This window comes from Falco rusticolus, chromosome 13 (assembly GCF_015220075.1).
Source record: "Falco rusticolus isolate bFalRus1 chromosome 13, bFalRus1.pri, whole genome shotgun sequence".
Lineage (NCBI taxonomy): Eukaryota > Metazoa > Chordata > Aves > Falconiformes > Falconidae > Falco > Falco rusticolus.
In genome coordinates this window covers 8415733-8439943 of record NC_051199.1, presented here as the reverse complement: position 1 = coordinate 8439943, position 24211 = coordinate 8415733, and positions in this window count along the sequence as shown.

Here is a 24211-nt window from a genome sequence, read left to right as displayed (position 1 = left end):
TCAAAGAAAAGTTTCTAGCCCTCTGGGAAGAGGAAAGGCAGGCTGTCTGTATCGCTGACGAATGGATGGCAATGCAGTGCTGCTTTGCTTAGGCAAAATGTTACTGTTGTATATAGCACACAGTCATCCACCAGACGTGGGGCTCTGTGGGAAAAGATAAAACCGATTAAGAATAGAAAGAAAAAACAATTCACAATAATAAAACCACTGACTCCATAGGTGAGTAATGCAATTCTTTACTAAAAAAAAAATTAAAAACCACCACACCTCATGCATAATATGAATCACAATATGCTACAATATAGATGATACAGAAACCACAAGTTAATAGAAGTACGAGCAGAATCTCAAAGATGAATGTCATGACAATTCTCCAAGAGGTTGAGACAGGTGAGGATTATTCTGCCTTTTCATATAAATGCTGACCATTTCTTACCCAAAGTCATACTAATTTCACTTCCATTTCTTATTTTCCAAATGTTTCTTCTCCCTACCTTCTGTATGCAGCTGAGAAGGATCTGCTGCTACTTATGTTACCTATAGCTGGAAAAAAATATGTTGACCAGACAGTTACTGGGTGGATTTAGTTCATGTAGTAGTTTCGTTAATTCCCAGGGGGATTTAGTTAGTGTATGACCTCACTGATCATGATCACTAGCATTCCTGATCCCCACCAAAACACTGGTAAGATGTACTCCCAGGTTTATGGCTTCTGTTCCTCACACTGAATGAATGATCAAGCTGCAAGAGAGTGGTTACTGTTGTCCTGCAATTAGCAAGCCATTTTCTTTCTGTGGCCTACTCATTCTTTTAGTTGCGAAGTAGGTATGAGCTTATCCTTCATGTTCTCCAAACTTCTGCCGTTCTGATTTCTTGTCATACAGCTTTTTTCTGACAGCTTGAAGATTAATGATCAGAGGAAGGCCATTACAGGCTATTATTAAGATTTGTGACTTTCTGCTCCAAAAGCAGCTAATTACGCTTTAATTCCCCTTGTTGAGGGGTGGGAAAGGTAAAAGTTCTGGACTATTTTAATTCACGTGGCTTTAAAAAAAGAGTTCAGTTCTACATTTTTTTGGCCAACACCCATACAACGGGCAGCTACTGCATCCCCCAAGGCCTGGCTTCCCACCTCATGCCCTCGCCCCGGCTGCCGGGCACCGCTTGGCCGTCTCCCCTCTCCCCTCGGTTCCCTCAGGTTGTGCCCACACTGGCCTCTCCTCACACAGCTGGCACAGTCAAAGGTGAAAGTTATTGGACAAGATTAATAATTTTTGGTATTTTAGTAATAATTGGGAGGCCCTGGTGTAGCTTAATCTTAGTGTGCTGTGTAGGTGAGCCTGGCCTCAGCGGCTTGCGCAGGCTGGGAGTGGGCTGTACGGCTTGGAGCGCTCAGGTCTCCTTAGAGGTTCTCTGAGGCCTGAGTACCTGCTGCTGCAGCGTTTCTGGGGCTATGGGCTATCCTACCTTTTCTTGGAAATCAGCTGAAACAGCAGAGTAGAATATTTGATGCGTTGGTATGTACTGAAACTCAGCATTCCTTTTGTCTGCTTTATCCGGTAATTCATGGCATAGTTTTAAGCATCATAGAAAAAGTGAGAACTGTGCAGCAAAAAAGCCACACAGCAGACAGAAAGCATTAGGCAGCTCTTAGGCAAATCTTTCCAGCCACAGGGTGCCACCATCGCTCCAGCAGATTAAAATTGTTAGATTGACAGAAAATGTGTCACCTGCAGATTAATATGAATTCGAACTACTTCAATCTAGTTTTCAAGCTAATGTTTATGCATTGATATGTTGTAATCACACAATAATAATTTGCTACCTTTGAGAAGCTCTAAAAGATATGTGTTCTATTTAAATTAGAGAAAGGAGTCCCCAGAGAATTTCACAGTTCTCAGAAACCAATCTTCATACTTTCTAGCATCTATTGTGTTGGCCCGAGTTTGCCTCTGCACTGTGCCTGTCAACCATAGAAGCCTCTAAATTTTTCACACAAATAAACAGGCAGTCAGATACGTAGCATTTGTTAAGTGACTGTGCTGAAGAAATAGGTATGTCTCTGCATTTGATAACATTCTTTGTAGGCAATAATAGCTGTTATAGTAACTAACAAGTTTGGATGTTGTGTGGTAGCTCATCAATGTGATGAGCTGCAAAAGCAGAAGATGAAACACTGCTTTAATAAAAGAAGAACTTCACTTTAACTGTGGTATTCTGAAGCAATAACTGTTGTTTTCAGGTATACTGAGAAAGGGTTGAGTAGGTTTTTTTTCTGATTTGGTAATATTAGTTATGAGCGCCCACTGAAGCTAGCGAATCTTTCTCAGATTAGCCTAAAGGAGGACAAAAACTTACTCCCGATGTTACACAACCCAATTAAAATTTGGAAAGTGCATGAAAATACCATTGATAGCTATATAAAGCTGAAAGAGTAAGGGAGTGGAGGAAGGTTTTCTGGATTTCAAGGACTGCTTAAATATTTTTCAAAATTATTTGAATTGAAAGCTAAGATGGCATAGGGAGCTGAAGTTGGAAAACAGTACTCTGCCAAGAAAGTCCCATATTCACTGGAATACAGAGTTAGACATTTTATACTTTATTTCCACCCTTCAGGCCTTTTATTTCCTGGTCTATTTTCACTTATAAATAACCTGCTGGTAAAGATAGCCAGGCATTCATTCCATAAACAGCAAAACTGGTGCTTATTTTTTACGGTAACATATCTGAGCACTAGATAAAAACATACAAATAAGTTGACAGTGAAGGTAGTGACAACATCCTGAAGTCTGTTGCCTCAGGTTTTACCACATGGTTTGTTTTCTGTCTAACCCCTGACACTTACATTGGAGAGTAATTTTGTAAGAAATATCCTATCTGATTTAAATAGCTAATTAATTTAAGTTCACAAGAAGCAATATGTTCCTGTTTCTGTTAGGATTTGTAGGCAATGTAAGATGAAGCAACACCAATGAGATCCAAAACAAAATGAACAGGGTATTTCTATTTATTTTTAAGGTGTAACTTAATGACAGAAATGTAATGACAAAGAGGTTTTAGGTTTTCTAATTATTGTACAGCATCACAGCAATTTCAGGTGGACTTTTAGGTTCTATTTAGTTAGCAGTGGTTTGTGAGCTGAAATGATTTGCATAGATGTAAGACTGGCAAAATTGACCGATGAAGCACAAAGGTGCAGTGGACTGTTGATAAATTACTACTGGAGAGAAAGCCTAGATGACTTTTCAACAGGAGATACTCTATTGCTCTGACCAGCCAAATAGCCCCATATAGCCTTTAAAGATGCAGTTCAGTCCTTAGCATTTGGATAGAAACCAGCCCTTAATTTCCTTAACATCCTTCAAGAAGAGTTCTTTGTTCATTTTACCAGAATTAAATTAGTTCTTCTGCAAGAAGCAGGAACCACCTTGCAGGCATCCTGAAAATTGTAGTTTCATAGCATTCATTTACCTCATACTTAGGAAAGACAGCACTGTTGTCCACTTTTTTTTTTTTTGTTTCTTTTTTGAAAGAAGAATGTCGAAGTACCTTTCCTGCCACATTGAAGACCATTCAACCTGTGGTCTAATATATGGTGGGACAGAAAAGCCGCATTCAGAAATTTATGCATTTTCTGTATTTTGTCCTAGAATTAATGAGGTCTCAGGTAACAGAATACTATGTTTTGAGTGTGAAGGAAGCCATCTTCAGCTCTCTGATTTGGTCAGTCACGCAGATGGAGGCAGGGCTCTGTGTGTCTGGGAGAGAGGCTCATTTTGAGCATTTTGCTTTGAACATGAGTCTGGTTTTGGTATCTGCCCTACAAAAGTAGCACCAAGACCAGTAGAAAAAAAAAAGGGGGGGGGGGGAAAGCTGCCACTCACTAATCCCACAACCAAAAATGCAAAAAATATCATCCCAATTGTCTATGTAGTCTGGTGTTCTTTCAGGTATACTTCAAAATTTCAGGTTGTTTCAGAAAGATGATAAGTGTCCGTGGTAGACTGTTGCGGTCCACCCTGCTGACATCTACTGTTTGGAGGCAGGTCTGGGATCATGGGAGTCTTTATACATTTCAAAAAGTTTTTGAAATTCAGGTCTTCTGATTGCAAGTGTCTTATAACCACTGAAACATATGCAACTTTCTAAAAAACTTGCATTTTCAAATGTATGGTTGTGAAAATCATATAGTGTATGGGGCCCATGGGCACTGTGTTTTCCCAGTCTAAAGTTATGTTTGCATAAGTGTATATGGAAATTACAGATAATCTGAGAATGAGTATGGAAAAATGACATACTGACAATTTCATCAGTTGCCTACCTGCTGCAACTGATTCTGTTACAGAATTTCAGCCGAGAAATACATTCTTTCTGTAATTTCTACTAATCTTCTTAATGTCTCAACTGGATTTTAGACTTTCAGACAGAACCTGAGTTTGAGCTAAGTCTCCATAGTAAAAATTTGGCCTGAAGGAGATTTTCATGGCCAAATTATAAACTGCTGGAAAATAAATTTCATATTGAAAAATGTGGATTCAGCCTTCAGTGCCACAGTACTTTGCTTTTCCCTTTAATAACGTAGTGACCTATATGTGCAAAGTTTTTTAAAGTATTTCTTGAGGCAAGTATTTTCTGCACTGGGTGTGATGGGATTTATTATTTTATATAACTCACTTGGCTCCAGTAAACTTTTTGATTAAAGACTTATGTAACAGTAGCAGATGCTCACTTTATCAAAACCAGGAACTTCTAGAAATCCCATGAAGTTTAGGCATGGCCACGTTTCTAATTGATGCAGGTATGCACCCATATAAGCTTAGGTCATGCTTTGTGTGTTTTTTCAGAATGACTCTAAAGAGAGTCACATTGTGTTTACTGTACATTTTACATAGATTTGGAGATTATTTTTTTCTTAAAGTTTTTGTTGAGACCTACAAGTGAGGGTGCTCATCACTCTGTGATGAGGTATATCCCGTGGGGACAGGTCAGGCCAGAGCAACCGTTTTCACAGTTGGAGTACAGGAAGATACAATAATCTCCATACTCCCATATGTGCTCAGTATGTATTATGTAGCACCTTTTGTATACAGCTTATTGAAGTGAATGAGAATCTTCAAGAAATCAACCTGTTTAAAATAAATATATGTTTATCTGTTTTCTTTAAGACAAATACAAAAGAATAGGATGCATGCTGTAAATAGAGGATGATAATGTTTAATGAGTCCTTGCAGCCAGAGGTTTTGGCCTGTTTAGTTAGCTAGTTCATCCAAAAAATGATAAATCATGTCAAGATGGAGAAGTAATTTAATTGCTTAAAAATTAAAAGAAAATCTAATTTTAAAATGTCAGGTTTAGGATTTATGAGCAGGATTCCCATAATCAGTCATTCAGAATGAATTGTATTATTTAGGTTCTATTTACAAGCAGACAAGCTGAAAATATTTTTGTGTACAATGCCAAGTTTACACTCTCTTACACATCAAAATTGCTTTTCCACCCTACGCAGATAAAAACACACACACAAACATGCACACACAGATTGTTAGTACTGAGTTCTCTTATGAATTAGTTATAAACTATGACAACAGTGTGAAACACCAGAAGGGGAGGGATTTTGTGTGGTTTTTCTGTGGTATCAACAGTGGTTGTAGCCAACTAAAAATAATGGGAATAAAACCTATTATAGAATTGCCCTAGACGACATTTATTAGTGGTAATACTTACCAGCTGTTAGGAAGAGACCCTAATGAATTGGCCTGTGTTGAGTGTCATCCTTCAATTATTTAGAAATATGGGAATTTTTACACTCATTTCCATGAGAGGACAGGAAGGGAAGTAGCTGGGCAAACTCTAACTGAGCAGATGTATCTGTTCAGATGTGCCAAGGTAACTTTTCATGTTTGAGGAAGGGATTTTCCTTAATTTTGTCTTTTGTGTGTAGTAGTCAGTTGTGGCCCACAGTGGGGATTCCTATATGTTACTCTAGTATGGGTATAACAACTAAAACACATGCAATGAAGTAAATATGTAAATAACAGCTAGAATAGCCACAAACTGTAAATAACACAGTTGATCCTTTATGGGGTCATAGAGTCTCAAGCTGCTAGAATGTCTATAATTTTTTCATCTTTCAGAGCATTCTTATAATCGATTTTTCCTTATCTTTTTATTATTTCTTTGGACTTTTTGGCATGGGAATTTTTCCAGAGAAGCATACCCAGTTCTGTGCAGTCAGAGGTCCAAACCACCAAGGGTTTATGCACTTTATGGGGATAAGAATGACTATGAGCCAAATCAGTGCATGAAATAGAACGACAGCTCCACCTATCTTAGTCAAAAATGTGTTTCAGAAACTTTTTTCTGACTTGCATCTCTCATCATAACTGATAATGCAGAGATTTAAGGGTGAACATCATCCTATACATATCCTCTGAGTAAAGTAATTCTTGTAGTGGCATGACAGGGTTGAAGGTGTTCAAAGCAGGGGTGTTATGATGGGGTTATGGTTTCAGAGAAGTGTGGGTGGGGCACTTACATAAATTGCTGGCTTGCTTAAGTGGACAGTAAATACAAATTCCAGATTATGTGAAAGGTAAGCCCAACAGGGGGGAGCATGTCAATAGGACCTTGATATAAAACCAGATACAAAAGATAAGAAAGCAAGGAGAGGGACAGAAATTAGATTTAGGAACACCATATTAATTGTTGGTTTTTAAATTTAAGGACTTTTTCTGTTCAAAGGACTTTACCTGCTTCAAGGGAAGGAAGCCTTTAATGTTCTGATAATGTGGTCTGTGGCCTGGTGTCTCATGTTACAGCTATGGTTCTGTCATGTGTTTGATCACCGTCATTCTTCAGGCTGTATTTGATCCCTCCTCTCTTTCACTGATAATTTTACCTCCTAAAGTACTTTTGCTGAGCTGAAGTAGACTAAGATCATCATCATTGTTGGACTGCCTATTAAGTCTCACACAAAAAAAAAAAAAAAGGTTTCTGTTCCCTTCTATGGGGAAGGGTGCATTGGATTGAAGTTATTAAGAACAAAACAGAATACCTAAAATGATCCTGCTTCTACCTCTACTATCCTGTAGGACATTGCAAACAGTGGGGAGTTGGGAAGAGTAGTTCAGATGATTACATGATAATATTAATTACTTAAGCAGTAGTCATGCTTTCACACGGACACACGCAAGTCCATCTGAAAGCTGGTGAAGGAATTGCGAGGGCTCAGTTAAACAAATATTTCAATAACAGAAAAAAACAATCTTGCTATATGTTGAAGAACACTGTGAAAACAAAACCAAGTAAAACTTAGCACATAAAGGAAAAGTAGGAGGTGGAATCTTGGGGTATTATGCCAGATCTCAAAGTGTTATCACTGTCTCCTCTTCATGGGGAGAAAATTGGGAACAGAAACCTGTATCTGATTAAATGAATGAACAGATGTCTTAGCAGCTGAGGATACACCTGTTCTAAGCTACAGCTATGAGTAGATCCATGAAATAGTGCCTGTTGTGAAGTTAAAAAATTCCAAAATAAAACCCACTACTTTTTTCTTCCTGAAATGGGACCCTGCTTAGAAGATAGGTAAGTTACACCTTAAGTAGTAAGAAATCTATTTATTTCCCTCCATATCACTCAGTACTGCTTTGTATCACTGCACATACTCTATTTCTACACCTGCAGTTTGCAAGAGTGGGCTGTAGGTCAGATTAATTGTTTTGGCACACTCAGTTGCTCCCTTTTTTCCTACTGCTTCTCTGCAAGCAGAAAACCCAGCTTGTTCTCCTTGCGATAAATGAGTGACCCATTTAAAAAAAAAAAAAAAAAGTTGGGCACTGCTAAGCTTCTTGGCACTGACACATATCTCATGGTCAAAAATCACTATCTTCTTTCCTTCAAAAGTATGCTACTAATTAGGTGAGCTGAAATTTTAATTTGTAGATAGCTATGAACTTGAATACATGCACAAGTTGCTTTAGAGTAAGCCTACTGAACAGTCCTTAATACAACTGCCTACTTCAGGGCTGCTTTGCACTTATATTGTGATACTGACTTTTAAAGTTCAAGCTCTTTTAGCCAGGTACTCAAACTTTTACATTCATTTTGTACTATTATCCCTTTAAAATGTATCAGCATGTGTTTCTGTGGAGCATGTACTGGATTGGTAAAAAACCTGCATGCTTCCACAGGGAAGTAGAACTGTTATAACCTTCCAGTGTACCATAAAATTTGGGTTGTGTTTGAAGCCAACCACCTATAACTGCAGTCTTGTAGGTTGCTTTCTTTGTGAAGAGCAACAAGCAAGAATCTCCACATGAACGATACTATCTAAGGTAAATAGTTTGTGAAGCTCTAGGGCATCCTGTGTTTGTTACTAAGACACTGGTGCCAGAAAAATCAGTTGCCAAGTCAGATGCAGTTTATTTAGGAGCCTGGAGGTATGAGCAACAGCAACATGTTGTAGAAGCTCAGTTTGGGTTCATTTGTACTAAGGAGCAAAAGGGAGAATAGCAGCACCTTGACAGAACCTTTAGCTGTCTGTAGGAGAGAGGCAGAAACCAAGAATGGGATGGGGAGGGAAAAGAATTACTGGATTTCAAAAGCTTTTTCACCTCTGACTTCAGAGAATAATGTGTGTCAAAACTAATGAAACAAGGAGACAGATCTGGAAGAACCTAATGGTGAGACCTTTATAAGGCAATGGACAAAGAAGCTGTCTTTGCTGAATGGAAGCTGACCATAATTTCTCTTGCACAAGTATGGCAACTTGCTGCAGAAGAAAATAAAAATGGTAATGCGTAGTTATATATATATATATCTATATATCTCAAAACACGCTCACTCCTACAGCAGAACACTAGAAAATGGGAGTGCTGGTGACTTTCCTTCATTTGGTAAGTCTATCCACACTCATTGTGTTTCTTGCCACAATTTTTCCAAGCTTAGTGGTCCCTTTTACAGCAGTACTTCCCTATTATAAGCCAGCAGAGCTTCTTCTCAAAGGGGACAAACTAATGTTACAGAATATATTTCCTGTTTTAAGCCAGCTGTACATGTTCTTAAAAAAAATATGAGTAGGTTATTCCACTTGTAAATGACTGATGTTTTACCTGTCCTTCATCAATTTGGCTTGATTTCCTTCCTCTCTTCACAAGCAATGCTTAAAGTACAAGCCTTAACAAAACTGTTTTTGCTGCTTAGTTGGTATTATATAGATGATGCTTATTTTTTCCTGGTCTAAGAAAACTTAATGGATATTGAGCAAAACTTTGCCTATCACTAAATCTATTTAATGTTAATCTATTAACTATCAACATGTATATTGAAGTGTGAGAAACATTTCCTGTATAGTTGGTCTTTTCAGTATTTTTTTAATTTCTATACAAACAATATATTAGATTCATATAAATTTTGCGAAAATAGTGGCTTTTAAAAACTAATGCCTAGTAAATGACATTTTATGTGGACTTGGTGAAGGGAGATTACAATATAATGTCACAAATGCGGAGAATATTGTCAGCAGATTCTTGTATGTTTTGGTTGCACAGTGGGTAGGTAAAATGTTTAGAAGAAGTTAGAACTGGTTGAAAATTTCTTGGTCAAAAAATCAACAGAAAATAACTGTTTGGTAAAACCTGGAACATTTCAGTCAAACCATTTCTCAGTGACATACTGTCTGTGAATCCAAGGCAAGATCTTAAGGGAACATTGTATTTGTAGCTTCTTGATTTGCCATTAAACTCTCGGCAGGGATCAGAAACATCAGGTTTTCTGAATAGCTTTGTGTTTACCTCAGCCTTATTTTTATTAATAAGCTGCACAATATCAAAGGATAGTAACAAAATGCCCTATGAACTCAAACCTCTTGAGGATCAATTGCTTTTGCCTTGTTTGCTCTAGGGACATGAATTAATACAGTCCCATGTAGAAATTAAGGAGAAATGGTGTGTGAATAATTTTGATTCTGGCTTCTGATTTTTAGTGAGTGTTTAGAAGTTAATAAGGGACATGATCCTTCATGATACAATCAAAACACTTCAAATGTAGAAATAATTTAGACATATTTAATTAAAGAAGGGGGAACTATCTGGATATTGAAAAAACCTAAGCTGACAATTATATTCTTAGAAGTTAAATCCACATTTTCTGGGTATTATTTCACTTAACAGAAGTAACAATGTATTGCAGCACAAACAGTGTTTGATAACTAAAGAATATGCTGCGCCAGTTCAGGCTTCAAGGGACATCTTTACACAGAACTGGAATAATGTCTTTACTGTAAACTATGCAACTGTCTTAAAGCTTGAGGTGTTGGTATTCTCTGTACTTTCTGCTGCTGGATAATCTGTAGAGACATCGTAAATTTCTTGGGTTTCTCCGTGAAACAAGTGAGGAAGCTTTTTTTACTAAGATGTATAAGGAATTAATACTAATTTGGATACTCTGGCTGTCTCACCTCCTTGATTACAGTTTCTGATTGTATTAGAGGAAGTTTAACCAAAGCCAAATAGGAGGAGGCAAGCATTATTAATCCAGGAATACTATCAAATTATGAGGACTGAGCTGAGGCATCCACATTCTCACAAACGGAAATTGGAAAGGGAGCACAAGGCAATAAACTGTGGCTCACACACGTCTTCTGGTAGTAACCTTGATTACTTTTCTCCTTTGTAAGAGCAAGCTGTAATACTAGTGGGATTCATCAGGTGCTGCTGCTGTTGATTTACAGATATCTTTTCCTGAATGCATATTTCAGATCTTGGGGTAAATATTTAATTATCACTTATGGTACATTTTCATTATTGCTAATGTTTTTGCTATAAAGTGTTCTCTGTTTTAGGATCATAGAATAAGCTGGTTTGGAAGGTACCTCCAAGGTCCTTTAGTTCATTCATCTGCTCAGACAGATCTAATGAGATCAAGTTATGCAGGTACTTGTCTTGGAACTTCCAAGGATGGAGATCTTGCTACCTGCTCCAGAATTTGACCACTCTCATGGTTAAAATAAATAAATAAAAAATTCCCTATATCAAATTGGAGTTTTCTAGCTGGAATTTTCAGCTTGTGTCCATTGCCTCTTGTCTTATTGCTGTGCACCTCTGAGAAGTGTCTGGCCTCCTTTTCTCTGTACAATACCATATAAGCAACCGCTTTCAACCAAGTCCTTACAAGCACAGGCATTCTGAGTTGCGAAGAGAGAGAGCTCCATCTAACACAATTAACAGTTGCTCCTTCGCTAGTGAAAAATTAGGTGCTAGTGTAGCTTTCATCTAGGTTTTTACTTTCGGACTTTTATCCTGGCTCCAGCTCCTTTTCTTGATCCTCAGTTTCTGTTTTGACTTCTGGTACTGAATGTTGTCCTGGTACACATGATGGTTCCAGGTCTTGGGTGTTGCTGCTTTGGCCCCTTGCGTGTGAGGCAAGCAAATATAATATTAAAAAACCCCTCAAAACAACAAACCCAAAAAAGCAAAAACAACGCGGAGTGAAATGTAACGCTTACCGTAAACAAAAGACACACAAACCAGTAATTACCTCCAACAATGTCTGAGGAGCTCTAATTTCATCTTAATCGGTGGGTGCAATTCAGTTTTTGATTAACCTTGCTTCTGTAACAATGAGTTTTCCAAAAAAAATATATGGTAGTCTCACCGTAAGTGTATTTGTCTTAAAAACACTCAAAATTCAGGAAAAAACGTCTGGAGAGAGATTAAATAGTCATCACACAATTCTGAGAATTATATATTATACATAGAAAGAAAACACTATTTTTTAAGGTTCTGGAACAAGTTGGTTGTCCTCAATTCAATATACACCTGTAATCAGCTCTCAGTAGACCTTTCTCTATCTCCAAGTGTTTAGTAAGATGTACTTAAAAGAATATAGCTGTTAACTATGAGCACCAGTAAGAAGAAGGGTATTAGATAGCCTGTCAGTCAGCAGATAACTTGAAATCCTGTATCTTTTGATTCTCTAGAAGATAAACTTCAACTTTTTCTTCATTTATATTACATCTGTTTTCTGTAAGCAGAGTGGCATTGCAGATGGCAATATTAACTGGTGACATGATGGTAGAGGTGAAAGATCCTTGAGTACTTAATGACAGAGGCACTGTTTTACCTTCTTACAACGGCATGGTTCTGAGAGGGCTAGGTCTGTCATGAAATACTTAGTAGGGTTTGCAGAGCTACAAAATAGTACCTTAGGCATATGGAATAACAATGAGATTTTAAATAAAATCTGTATCTTTACGCATTTCCTATGGACTATATTTGCATTTCCATAACAATTAGGTTTCTTGTGGACTAGAATTGGATCATGTTAAGACAGAAACTAACCAAGAAAGCTGGCAATGGAAGTAAAGGAGTCTACATGTTGACATTTCATGCTGTGGTTATGTTTCTCAGTTTCTTCAGAGCTAAGTTCTGTTATGGTTTTGGCTGTGTAGAGTTCTGACTGGATTGTTAGAAAGTGAAGCAGGCTGGCATCTCAAATGAGGGCCTAAGAATGTACCTTCCAAATAAGAATCCATTCCTTGAATTTCCCCAGTTAATTGCTGCTTTCCTTCCATGTCGTTGTTTACTGCCATTTGGTTTGCTGAAAATTTTAGAAAGCTATCCTTACAAGGTTTGTCAGTGGCATAAGTGTACCTGAAAAACCTATTCCTAACTCTTGACAGTCTGCCTTTGCAAAACTGTTTAATCTTCAAAAAGAATAGTGCTTCAAGATAAAACTAACAATAAAAGCAAAGTGAGAGACCTGGCTCCACAAGAAATAAACAAAGGAAAGAATTTTTCAAGAATGCTAGTCAGTTTGCTCCTAAATGTCTTTGCTACTGTGATTTGTGCTTCTAAATCCAAATTTCTGAAAATCTCCAACTTATACTACATCCATCATTCTACATATTACCAACTGCAGAAGGAAATGAAAGGGAAAATCCTGTTATGTGAAATGAGTGTCTATCTATTGAGGCAGATAAAAGTAAGTGTGGATTTGAATTTTTATTGGATAATATACCACCTGTCTCGGAGCCCCAACTGAAGACTGAGACTGTGTAACACATATTTAAATATTCTTTCCTTTTCCTGAACATTTTGAATTTTTTTTAGCATGAATTAAATCTCTGGACACTCTATCTATACATACATTAGCTGCCACTTTTGGTTGTAAAGGCTAGGAAATTGCCCCTAGTGGTAAGTTATGCCTTCTGCTCAAAACTGTTTGATGATAATTCCCCAGCCCCGCTCCCCCCAGTTTGCTTGTTCAATCAGTTCTGGATTTATAAATATAGGGTAGAAAGTTCTTCTCTACTACAGCATCTATGCCGTGCCCTACCTATTCACTTAAGCTGATGTTGTAGATAGCTGATAGCATTGCAGGAGGTGGAAAAGAAAGCTGGAATAATTTATCTTTTTTCAAGGTGCTATGGGACAGGGATATTTTGTTTTTCTACAGCCATTCTCTAACAGGAAAAAGAGAGTGAGAAATTAAGTCTCTTTTTAATAAAAAAAATAGTCTTAAGTTTGAAAAAAATCTCATAATCTCTGAATACTTTGTGAAGATAACTTCCAATCTGAAATAAGTTGTCTCCACACAGTTCTTAATTGTGTCTTAAAGGAGACCCCAATACTCACTTCTAGTTGACTGTTGTACACTTCGTGTATTCAATGCCACAAGAAAGTATTTTTTCAGCAATTGTTCTCATTAGAAAACTAGTTTGTAGCAAAGCTGAGCTGTGAATATAGTGGCACCATTAGAAATTGGAAAGAATGAAGTTCACCATAGCAATATTGTTTTTCTTTTGGACTATGCAGATACTTGTCATTCAGTCAGGCATTGTTCCAGTAATGAGCTTGATGTTCTCATATCTCAAATGACTTCATCCTACTATGTCTAAGAAGATCCATTTTATCATCCCACTGTTATTCTTACTTCAGTTTGCATATCCACTACTCCTTTATTTGTCCTTTAAAAGAACATTTCACAGAAGTGCTAGTTTTGGTTGCTAGTTGGAAAACACCCCATTCTTTTTAATTGATGCTAGAGCTCAATAAAGATATCCTCCCACCCATTCACACTGTGCTTTAGGGATTAAATATCAGGCTCCAAACCAGCTCTGGAAAATACATGGGTGGAAGCAACACAACAGACTTAAATTGCTGGTACGTTATTCTCTGGACCTTTAGTTTGACCTCTGTCAGAGGAAGGTATTAGGAAGATGGACCTTAGACTGATTCAGTTCAACCATCTTTGTGTTTCTGTAATGTTATGACCCAGGCAGTGTTCAAGAAGTAACAGTGTATTTCTAATGATGAATTATCAATTAATTGATTGCAAATGTCAGAAGTGTACTAACCATTCAGACATATTTAATCGCTGAAAGTGCTTGAGTTTTGAAGTTAGTAATATAAAATTAGTTAGGGACATCAAATGCTTCTTTTTATTGCTTCTTCTGGTGCCTACATTAGCCAAAACTACTTGCGAGTCATCACTGCTGTCTGAAAAAAGGTTTTATTAGAATTCTGCCAGAACTTCCTAATTAGGTGTAATTATAATGTTCCACAGTGATAGCTAAGTTAAAAATTCTCTTTTGTAAGCAACGGAACTAATGAAGCTTAGTTTTCTGGAGGTTTGTCTTACATTCCTATGGAAGTAATTTCACATACCCAGCAACATTATTTCTACCTTTGAGACATCATTTGAAGTTTGTGATTTGGCTGGTAAAATAAGAACGTGTGAGAGTGTGACAGATGAACAGATGATATGATTGTGTAAGTCTGCTTTCATTAAGAAAACAGGGCTGAGAGTTCTGGTAGAGCCTTTCTTGAAGCTGACATGCTGCCTGGGTCGGCTCTGATGCAGCTTGCCATGGTTTAACAGATTATGCACCTTTCGTCCTCCTGGCTCTGAGGCAGTCTGTCAGGAATGCTTTTATGGAGAACAAGGAAGAGTATTGCATTTTTTGTTTTAATAGAAGCAAAATAATCTTCAAAATTCTTTTTGAAACCTGTTCTTCTGTGTGTTTCTTGGAATTTTGCTTTCTGTAAGTATTTACTCACAGGAAAAAAAAAAGAGGTAGAGTACTAATGTAAGACTGCCACAGTTCGTAATTTTGAGAAAACTCATAAAAAAAAAAGATGATTGTGTTTGGTTCAAGTTTCACAAAGGTATTCTGAACAGTTTGCCTGAAATCTTAAAAAAGCAACAACAAAACCCCATTTAAGGTAGCCAGGAACTTCTAGTAAAAATTTTTTTTCAAGGGAAGTCATAGTATGAAAATTGTGTATATTTAAGAGAAAGCTATGTATATAACTGATTATTTTTTAAAATCATACGTTTATTAAGCAGGGTTTTTTTTCTAGATTCTTGCTCTTCCCTCACTTCTCTGAATTGCATGAATTCAGTCTCCTCAAACTCAAGCAGCACTCTTTTTCATAGGTTGTCTCAAAATGGCATCTGGGAGCCTTCATTTAACTACAGAATTGGGTACCAGCTTTACGGCCGATCTCTTCTAGACCTTGTCACTGCTGATATATCTATTTCATCTTTTGTGGTGTGATTAAGCTAAATTGCAATAAGAATGCACCATCTTTGCTCCTTGCCCTCTAACCCAAATTACCACCCAGTTACACATTTATATCTCTGAAAGTCCGTAGCATCTAAAAAAAAGATGAGAACAATAATTCACACTTATCTTGCTGTTTGTAATTGAAGAAGGTTTTGATTTATTTTTTTTTATTATTCTTATTAATACATATAGACAATGCTATTTATCCAGAAAGTACTTCATATAGGTCATCCTTACTCACCTTATCTCACCCTGCAGTAGTTATCTTTGGAAAAAAAAATAGATAACTCTATCTCTGATGCCTATGAATCACATCTTACACAATTTGTGATATGTTTAGAGCCACTCTGCCATTTCTTCTGTTGAAAATACCATATCTCAGCATTTTAATTTAAGGTAGGTTGCAAAGAGAGCACAAAAAATCTTCTGCATGGCTTAGAAGTTTTTATCTCCCCATAGCTTTTGTTTTATTAGTTTTTTATCTCTTCTCCTTGTTTCCATATATCAGCAGAAGTATTGACTAATAATGATAAATTACATGGAGTCAGCCAGCACTGTATGTTAGGAATGTAGGCACTAAACTCCTGAACAATATTCTGTGTGTGTGTGCGCATGCACACACATGCAGAAGGCCAAGGTGCTTTTTCCCAATTATTTACTGGTGTGTTCTTAGCCTGGCTATAAAAGTGAAGTCGATTTGCTTCTGATTCTTGGTAGCTGGTTGTTAGTCAGCTCTGCTGGTTGGCAAAAAAAAAAAAAAAAAAAATAAATAAAAGAAGTATGAGATTAAAATTGTATGATAGTGGATTTTCTAGGTTAACTTGTATTTACCTATAGAATAGCTCTGGTCTCATAATAATTCATATGTATCATGTTAATAGAAGCTGAGATAATCTTAAGGTTGTCCATTTAGAGAATTGAATTTACCCTATTAACTATAGAAATCAAAAGATTTTTATTTTATTTTCCACTATATCTTTTCTCCCTTTAAAGAAGTCTTTGTAGACAGTACCTGTGAGCCACCAATGGATGATGCCTCACCAATGGATTTAGTTTTTCTTTTGAGAAAACAAATTTCAGCAGATGAAGGAAAGTAAGAAAATTTCAAATCTTATCCCAGTGCTAATACTGGCATCTTCTATAGTTTTGGATAAAGAATTCTCTCTGCTTTTGCAAGGCACATCATAATTCCTTCACTGACCAGATCATGAAATTGGGCTCAATTAAGCAAGTAATGCTTATGATTGAAGCTAACCCTTGCAAATAAGAGCAGAATTTAACATAGTGTTTGCAGAGGACTTAAAAACATGCAGTGAGCTGCATGTGTGTCACTTTGACTATCTGAGTTATAGAGGCTGTGCATGGCCACTACAACTGCTTCTATTAGTGATGTTTGGGTGATGTTTTCCATTAAACCAGAACTGCGGGAAGTATTTGAAAAATAGTTGCGTAAATGTGGGTAGCATTTTTATTTCCATATTGACCTTTCAATTATATTGGTTAGGCTCTGATTCAGTAACAGCTCCTCGGGGGTTGATTACATTTCATTGTATCTTTAACAACAACTACACCACCACCACCACCCCCCCAAGTTTTTTGCTTTATGTAGCAATAGATATCTCAGATTGATGGGGGGCTGGGCGACAGAATCACAAAATAGTTGTGCCATATAAAAGGTGTATGAATTCAACATCAGGCTTCAATGAAATGCCAGTATACTTTGGGAGTAGCACATTCCCAAACAGTAAGACCTCCCAAGGTACAAAGAAATAGTACTGATTATAGGAAAGCGTGGTGCCAAGTACTCTTTAGAAAGCAACTGTGAGTTTCTGTGTGGCTTAGAAAACACATTTCATGAGCTACAGTTATGAAATAACAAACAAAAAAAAATATCCATATCAATGTAAACTCGCAGCTTCGTGATCAAAAAAAGTTGAATTAAATGCTTATACATTTTCCAGGAATGTTCTGTGTTAGTCTTAATTGTAGCATCAAACTGGACCCAGGATTTTTAAACTCAGGCTGTAGTGATATTACAGATATAAGAAATTACAAAACAGGACATTAGTGAAGGATCATTGCATCAAGAGTGAAGGTATTAGAGAAAGGGCAAGGAGAAGGCAGAGGGCTGTAGCCATTTGAAATAAGAATCGTACATTCAAAAGATTTAATTTTTCATTTGTCTGGTCACCCCTTTGGCTAGAAATTCAGGAGTTTAAAATTCAGTGTGCTTGCTTTTATTGATGCTTGCCTTTGATGTTTAAATTAGGAATGGGTGGTATACATGAATCTGGCTTTAATTTGGATCAGGATTCATGCATTTGAAGAGAATATCCTAATTATCTCCAGTGCTTTTGTTTCAGAGCATGCCAGGTGGTTTGCTCTTGGATAAAACTAAATTAGAAGATGTGCTCAAAGAGCTCACCTGATGTGCCCCCAACCATTAACGAGCATTCAGGTCATAGGCTCAGGTTATAAATATTCCAAAGTAATATCCCTAAAACACATATATTCTAGATACTGCATCCTCAGCACCAACAGCTTACCTCTGCAGGTGTTGTACAGTGATCTGCAGTAATGTACACTAACTGATGTTGGAGACCTGGCAAAGCATTTTAAGTTTGTGAGTATGCCAGTGTGTGAGAACATGATATGAGGGAAATTGATCTTTTTCTTTTCTTTTCGAGAATTTCAGTCTTTTTCAGACATGAAAAATGTATGCCTCCCCACAAGTGAAAAGACTGTTTTTAATGAAAGTATTTGAAAAATACAAACAACTGTATTTCTTGTCTTTTGATCAGTTAATATTTGTTTAAACTATGCAGCATGGCTTCTGTGTATTATTTGATTATGGAAGCTTTTATTTTTCTGTGGAGTTGTATTCGATTATCTCTTTCTTCCAGGAATAAATGCAAAGGGTCAAGGTGTTAGAGAATTTCTGTCATTTCCTGCCCCATTAAAGCTGCCTGAAAATGTCACCTTTTAAAAAAAATCATGGAGCTTTTAGTGTCAATTGTTATTCACCTTGGTTACAAATGAGAGCCTTGGGGTCATGTCTTAATAAGGCTGGAACTGAACTACAGGCAGTTCTCAAGTTCACACCTGCTAAAGTGCAAAAAGTTTCAAGATTATTTTTAAGCATATCCATACTTACTGAAACTTACCATGTCTTAGTAATAAGAAAGAAATGACTATTCAAGTTAAAGTTTTGTTACAAGATTTTTCATGAGATTTGACAAGACAGGTTTACCACCATAAGCCATATAGGTTTTTTATGCTACATCCTTTTTTTTAGTAAAACCCACTGCTTTTTTCCCCCTAATCTCAAAGAAAAGGCTCAAAGTCAGAACTGACTGGGGTTTTTTTAGCAAGAGTTCCTGTAGGAACTGAGATGCCATCAAAACTAGAGGGAACAATATGCTTCTTCCATAATGGAGTTTGAGGGTTATATAAGTTTTGCTTTTGGGTGTTTTGTGAAGGTATTTGCTGATGTAATGGAAATTCTGTTTTCTAGGTTAACATTGAATATGGGAGATGTCAGATGTGTCTGTTTTGGTTTTAACGTTACTTTGTTGAGGTTTTGGTTATTTTAGAATTGAAATTGAGTGCATTCAAATCTTTTCTGAAAGACTTTGTTCACATAATGGGACCATCTGCCTGATATTCTGCACAGCCTGGGGTTCACCTCATCTCACCTTTAAACCCCAAAGTTAGCATTGTCTCCTAGTCCTTCCCACAAGCTCAGCTAAGCCATGTACAGAAATAAGAGAGAATTATGGAGAGCTCTTAAAACCAAACAAAATTTGACATGAATGAATACCAGAGTTGTTACAGTGAGACCCTGTGACAGCATTTAAGTAATAAAATTCATGATGACGAAACTGATTTTTAGGGGTTTCAGTATAATCACCAATATTATAGGTGCTTCCAAAAATAGGAATTATGTCTTCTTTAGAACCATTTGCAGTTGCAATAAAATTTTGTTGTTCTGAATGTTTGTCTTCCAAAAGGAGGCAGTATTTGCTTGTTATGTTTCCTCTAAAGATTTCTTTCACAGTGTGCCTTTATGGGCTATACTTTATGGTGTGTGCAGGTATTATAAAAGGTTTTGCCTCTTTGGTAAATGACGCTTTCGAGATCGGAAGAAAAATATGCTAGTCAAACATTTTCCAAATTTCTCAGAAGGAGCAAGAGTAGAATAGTTACAAACAAGTCAAAAAGTAATTTTTACCAAAAAGAAGCAACTCTTGCTTTGCTGCTTACTCACAAATCTCTTCCAGATTAAACATTTTCAGCAAAATGCCAAACACAGTTTCTCAAAACTGCTTAGTGATTACTAAGTGAACTAATGATATCAAATGGAGTAAGAAATGAATCATAGTACATTGCTCTAATTATGCCTTTTTATTAGAGCTGTAGCCTTGAACTTTGCTGGCCTGTCTAACAGTATTGAGAAAGTAATGTGCTATAGATGAGTGTATCATACCTTCTCTCCTTGTCAGGCTTAGCTGTTGGTTTTTAATTTCCCACTTCAAGTAACATGACAGGTTCTTGCAGAGCCTTTTGCTGACATGTCCTGAGCTGGTGATCACTAGGCAGTGCATTGGGATATCTTTTCATGATGGTAGTAGTATTGCCATTTTACAGAGTGGAAGAAGCCAGTACATGCAGGGTGAGCTCTCTAGAGAATTACATTGCACTTAGAATGGTCGTTTCCAAGTGCCCATGAAGCAAATCTGTGAGCAAAGTTAAGCAAGCTACTGCAAAAATAGGTCTAAACCACTCTGAGGTTTAGCCTACCAATATTCACTCACATACAGATAGGTAGTGCCTGTTATTTTTCAGGCATTCCATCAACAGACAACATTTAACAGAACAACAATTTGAAGAGGGATAGCAGCCATACTCCCAGTAACCAGATTATGCAGCTTTTTACCACTACCAACAAAGTAGTCACGTAGCCATAATTTCTACAGATATATTATAGGCATCAATAAATTCATTAATCAATAAGAAAATTTCCTCTCTATTCCTTAATAATTATTTTACCTTACCATAACGCCCAGATAAAATAAAAACACTTCTGAATTGTTGTTGAATAGGTTAAACAGTCAATAAAACCATAAATGCTGCCAGATTCCAGGCACTTTTCATATCTTAAAAATATGATCCAGTAAAAAAGAAACTACTACAAAATTTTCACAACAGACAAATCTCCAGAGAACAGAACCTTAAATCCAGGGAAGCAAGCAAAGAATGTAGTTTAACTGTACTCTTTTGGTCCTTATTTCTTAATAGCTTTTGCCCTGTTGCTTTCTGTTGCAAATACTGAAATCTTTCCTTTCTAGTATTTATCGCTTTTGTCACTAGAAGAAAAATTGTGAACCCAGTACTGAGACAAGGGAATAAATCCTTGGAAGGGTTGGAAGTCAAGTTGCAGCTGTTTTTTCTTTATTTCTTAATGTGAGTCTGTGGCTGCTTGCTGTAATATTTGACAAATATTTGTCACTACTAGGTCCGTGCATTCAATTGTTAAGACCTGAGCACCTGAGCACTGTGGCATTCAACCTCTTGCCTAATTTTCATGCTATTTTCTTGTAAGGTATTTCATACCATTCTTTTTAGCTGCTAGTACCTTATGGATAGTTGTGCAAAATAACAGTCTAATCCAAAACCAAACGAACAAAGGCCTTGCATCGCTGTGCTGTTCAGTGTGGCCAAATGTACTGAAAACTGAGAGAACGTGATCAGTCATCTGGATGTGCAGAAGAGAACAAGTAGTGAATTAAATTTCCATGCTTCTCGGCTCACATCAGCTTGCTATAGTTGAGCAGGTTCCTCAACCATTTGCATAAAAGTGCCAAACTTTAGAAAGGTGTACAAAGGATGAGTAATCAGCCACACATCTATGAAAGATACAGTATTTCGTGCCTCTCAATGGCAGTCTGATAAATGACTTTAGAATTGCTTCCACCGTAGTGTAAATCAGATTACCTACCTGTTATCTGAAAAATGTTGTGAGGGTACAGTCTGCCAGGGACTCTAAAAATACATGGTACTTGTGTAGGATTTGAGGAAGGACCTTCAATCACTCATTGCTTGGAAATCTGCACTAGTAAAAAGTTTCTTCAAGGAAATTGTAAAAGCTAAAGGATGTTATCATAAGTGCTGCACACAAGGGAAAGAACTCAGCAGGGTTTTTCACCTTAGTATTCCTGAACTGATTAGCTATTCAGATACTGTCCTGCTCCCAGCTTCTGCCTGTGATCATTTGTCTGCTTTCTTACTCTCTGTATTTACTATGTATTCCTCTTTCCCAATGTCATCCATTCAACAGTGCTGACAAGAGAAGTGCGCCACCACAGTGTACATCAGTGCCTTAGGAAATATCCTTTCAATTAACCTGTGTCACGAGGGTTGTGTTTATTCTGGGGATAGGTAATTTACTATTGAAGAAAGGCTTTTAAGCTATAATTCACAGTAAGAAATGAACGGGCACGATGTTCTGCCTTCAAGCTAGTATCATATAAATAAAAAAGGGAATGTCTGTACTAAAAAAGTAGGCCAACCTACGGAGGAAGACTTTTTTTTTCCCTTTCCTTCTGTTCTGGTTGCTGTTGACTTTGAGCAATCACATAACCAAAGAAAGGAGATCTTAGTCAGTGTGTAGTATGACTTTCCTCAAATACCGTATCCAGTAAGCACTAGACCTCTTTTTCTTGAATGTTTTGCTCTGAAGATGACACTCCAAATTACAGTGCTTACCAAGAAGGATCCTCCCTGAGGTGACAGTGGCTTCTGGAGCTTAGGAAATGTGGGTGGAGGTCGTCTGCCAAGAGTCTTCTGGAGATAGTGTGGAAACAATGATAAAATGAAGAGTATTGGATGAATGCTAGGTTGGGTACAAACGGTGGCAACAAACAAGGAACAGTCCTAGGAAGAACTAGGTATCGGGGTCCTGATGAGCACTGTAACAGATTCATACCTTGGCCTTTATAAATCTCTGAGACTGCCTGTGTTCTTGGAGTGGGGGAAGCTAGAATTAGTTTCATAAGTTTTGTGAACTGTTTTAATGATTGTGTAGTTTTGGGGGCCTGTAAATTCTGGTGAAGCTTTCTGAGTTTCTAAGGAGAAACACCAGAGCTGTTAGTTTCTTTTGCCATAAATAATATGTGCTCAATAACCCTTAGAATAGTATGCATTGTTATTGCCTAACATTTACCTTAGTAATGATAACCCTGACATTTTTTACTTAGTTCTATAAAAACAATTTTGGGTAACAATCTAATTTAAATAGAGGTAACTTCCCAGAAATGCATCCTATCTGGACAATACCTGTAATAACTAAAAAATGCTTAGTGCCATCACTGGATTAGAGCAGGCATGTTAGCTAACCTATGCTGCACCTTCATATAAAAATTCTGAACAGAGCTTTATTCCATACAGATTAAACCAGAAAATCCTTAGCTTTTTAAAGCATCATTCCAGCTTGTAGCTGTTTGGCATCTCTTTTGAGGCAGGACTTTTTAAGATAATCAAATAGTTTATTTAACTTAAAGACTATTTTACAAAGTATCTTGAAAAATCTGTATCTTCCTTCTTCACTCTGCCTCACATAGTCCTTGTGCTCTTACCCTCTCTCCCTAGCTCTGCTGCTCAGCATTTTTTGCCTAGATCTTACCTTGTTTGACAAAACATTTTATCTTTACAATAGTTTCCCTTCTTTCTGTATTTCTAGTGTGAAAAGAATTACATTTGAATTGTAAACTGTTTGCTATGAGATTAGTGTAACCTTAGGTTGTGATACAGTATTTTACAGGTTGTAGAGACTATTTGAACAGCGTGGACTGTGCATTTAGAAATCAGTTTCTTGTCTTTTGCCACACAAATGGTAGTCCTGCTTTCACTGCTTTGCATGTGAAAACATCCAAAGAAAGACTGTGAAGACATTTCTTTTTTTTGAAAATATAGGAAAACTTGCAAAGATGAAATGCTTACACTAGGGTTTCTACTGCATTTCAAGGCAGCAGTAGGTAGGACATCTTCTACTGTAAGCTACCATAACCACAAAAAAAAAAAAAAAAAAAAAGAAAAAAGAAAAAAAAAGAAAAAAAGAAGAAAAGAGATTCATGCTATTACTTTAGGTAAAAGAACAGAGGAACGTGACACAAGACCATTATACTGCCATCTCTTTTTCAGTAAATATTACTTTTTGCCTTACATTTGACAGTGATTTTTCTTATATTCATGTGATTGTAGAAGCTATTGTCTTAATATTACTTTGTCTTTAATTGCAAGATATAAACATTCTAGTATTAGTAATTCTGAATTTTCTAATATTTCAAAAGGAAAGCAGTACTAAATGTTCTTTTCAAAGGCTCCACAGTAAGCCTGTTGATGACATATCTGTAACGCCAGCCACAGCTTAGAAAGAATTGTGTGGGGTTTTCTAATATGAAATACATCTCCCATGCACACATCCTTATACAGAAACCATTTTAAGAAAAGGAGCAGAAAGTTTACACAGGTTATAGGATGTAATAGAATTGGTGGCAAAATATGAATTTTGTGTCTGATTGACTGCTTCCCCCCTCCACCTCCTGCCTTTTTCCATTACTGGAATGAGAGGGAAAAGTGAAA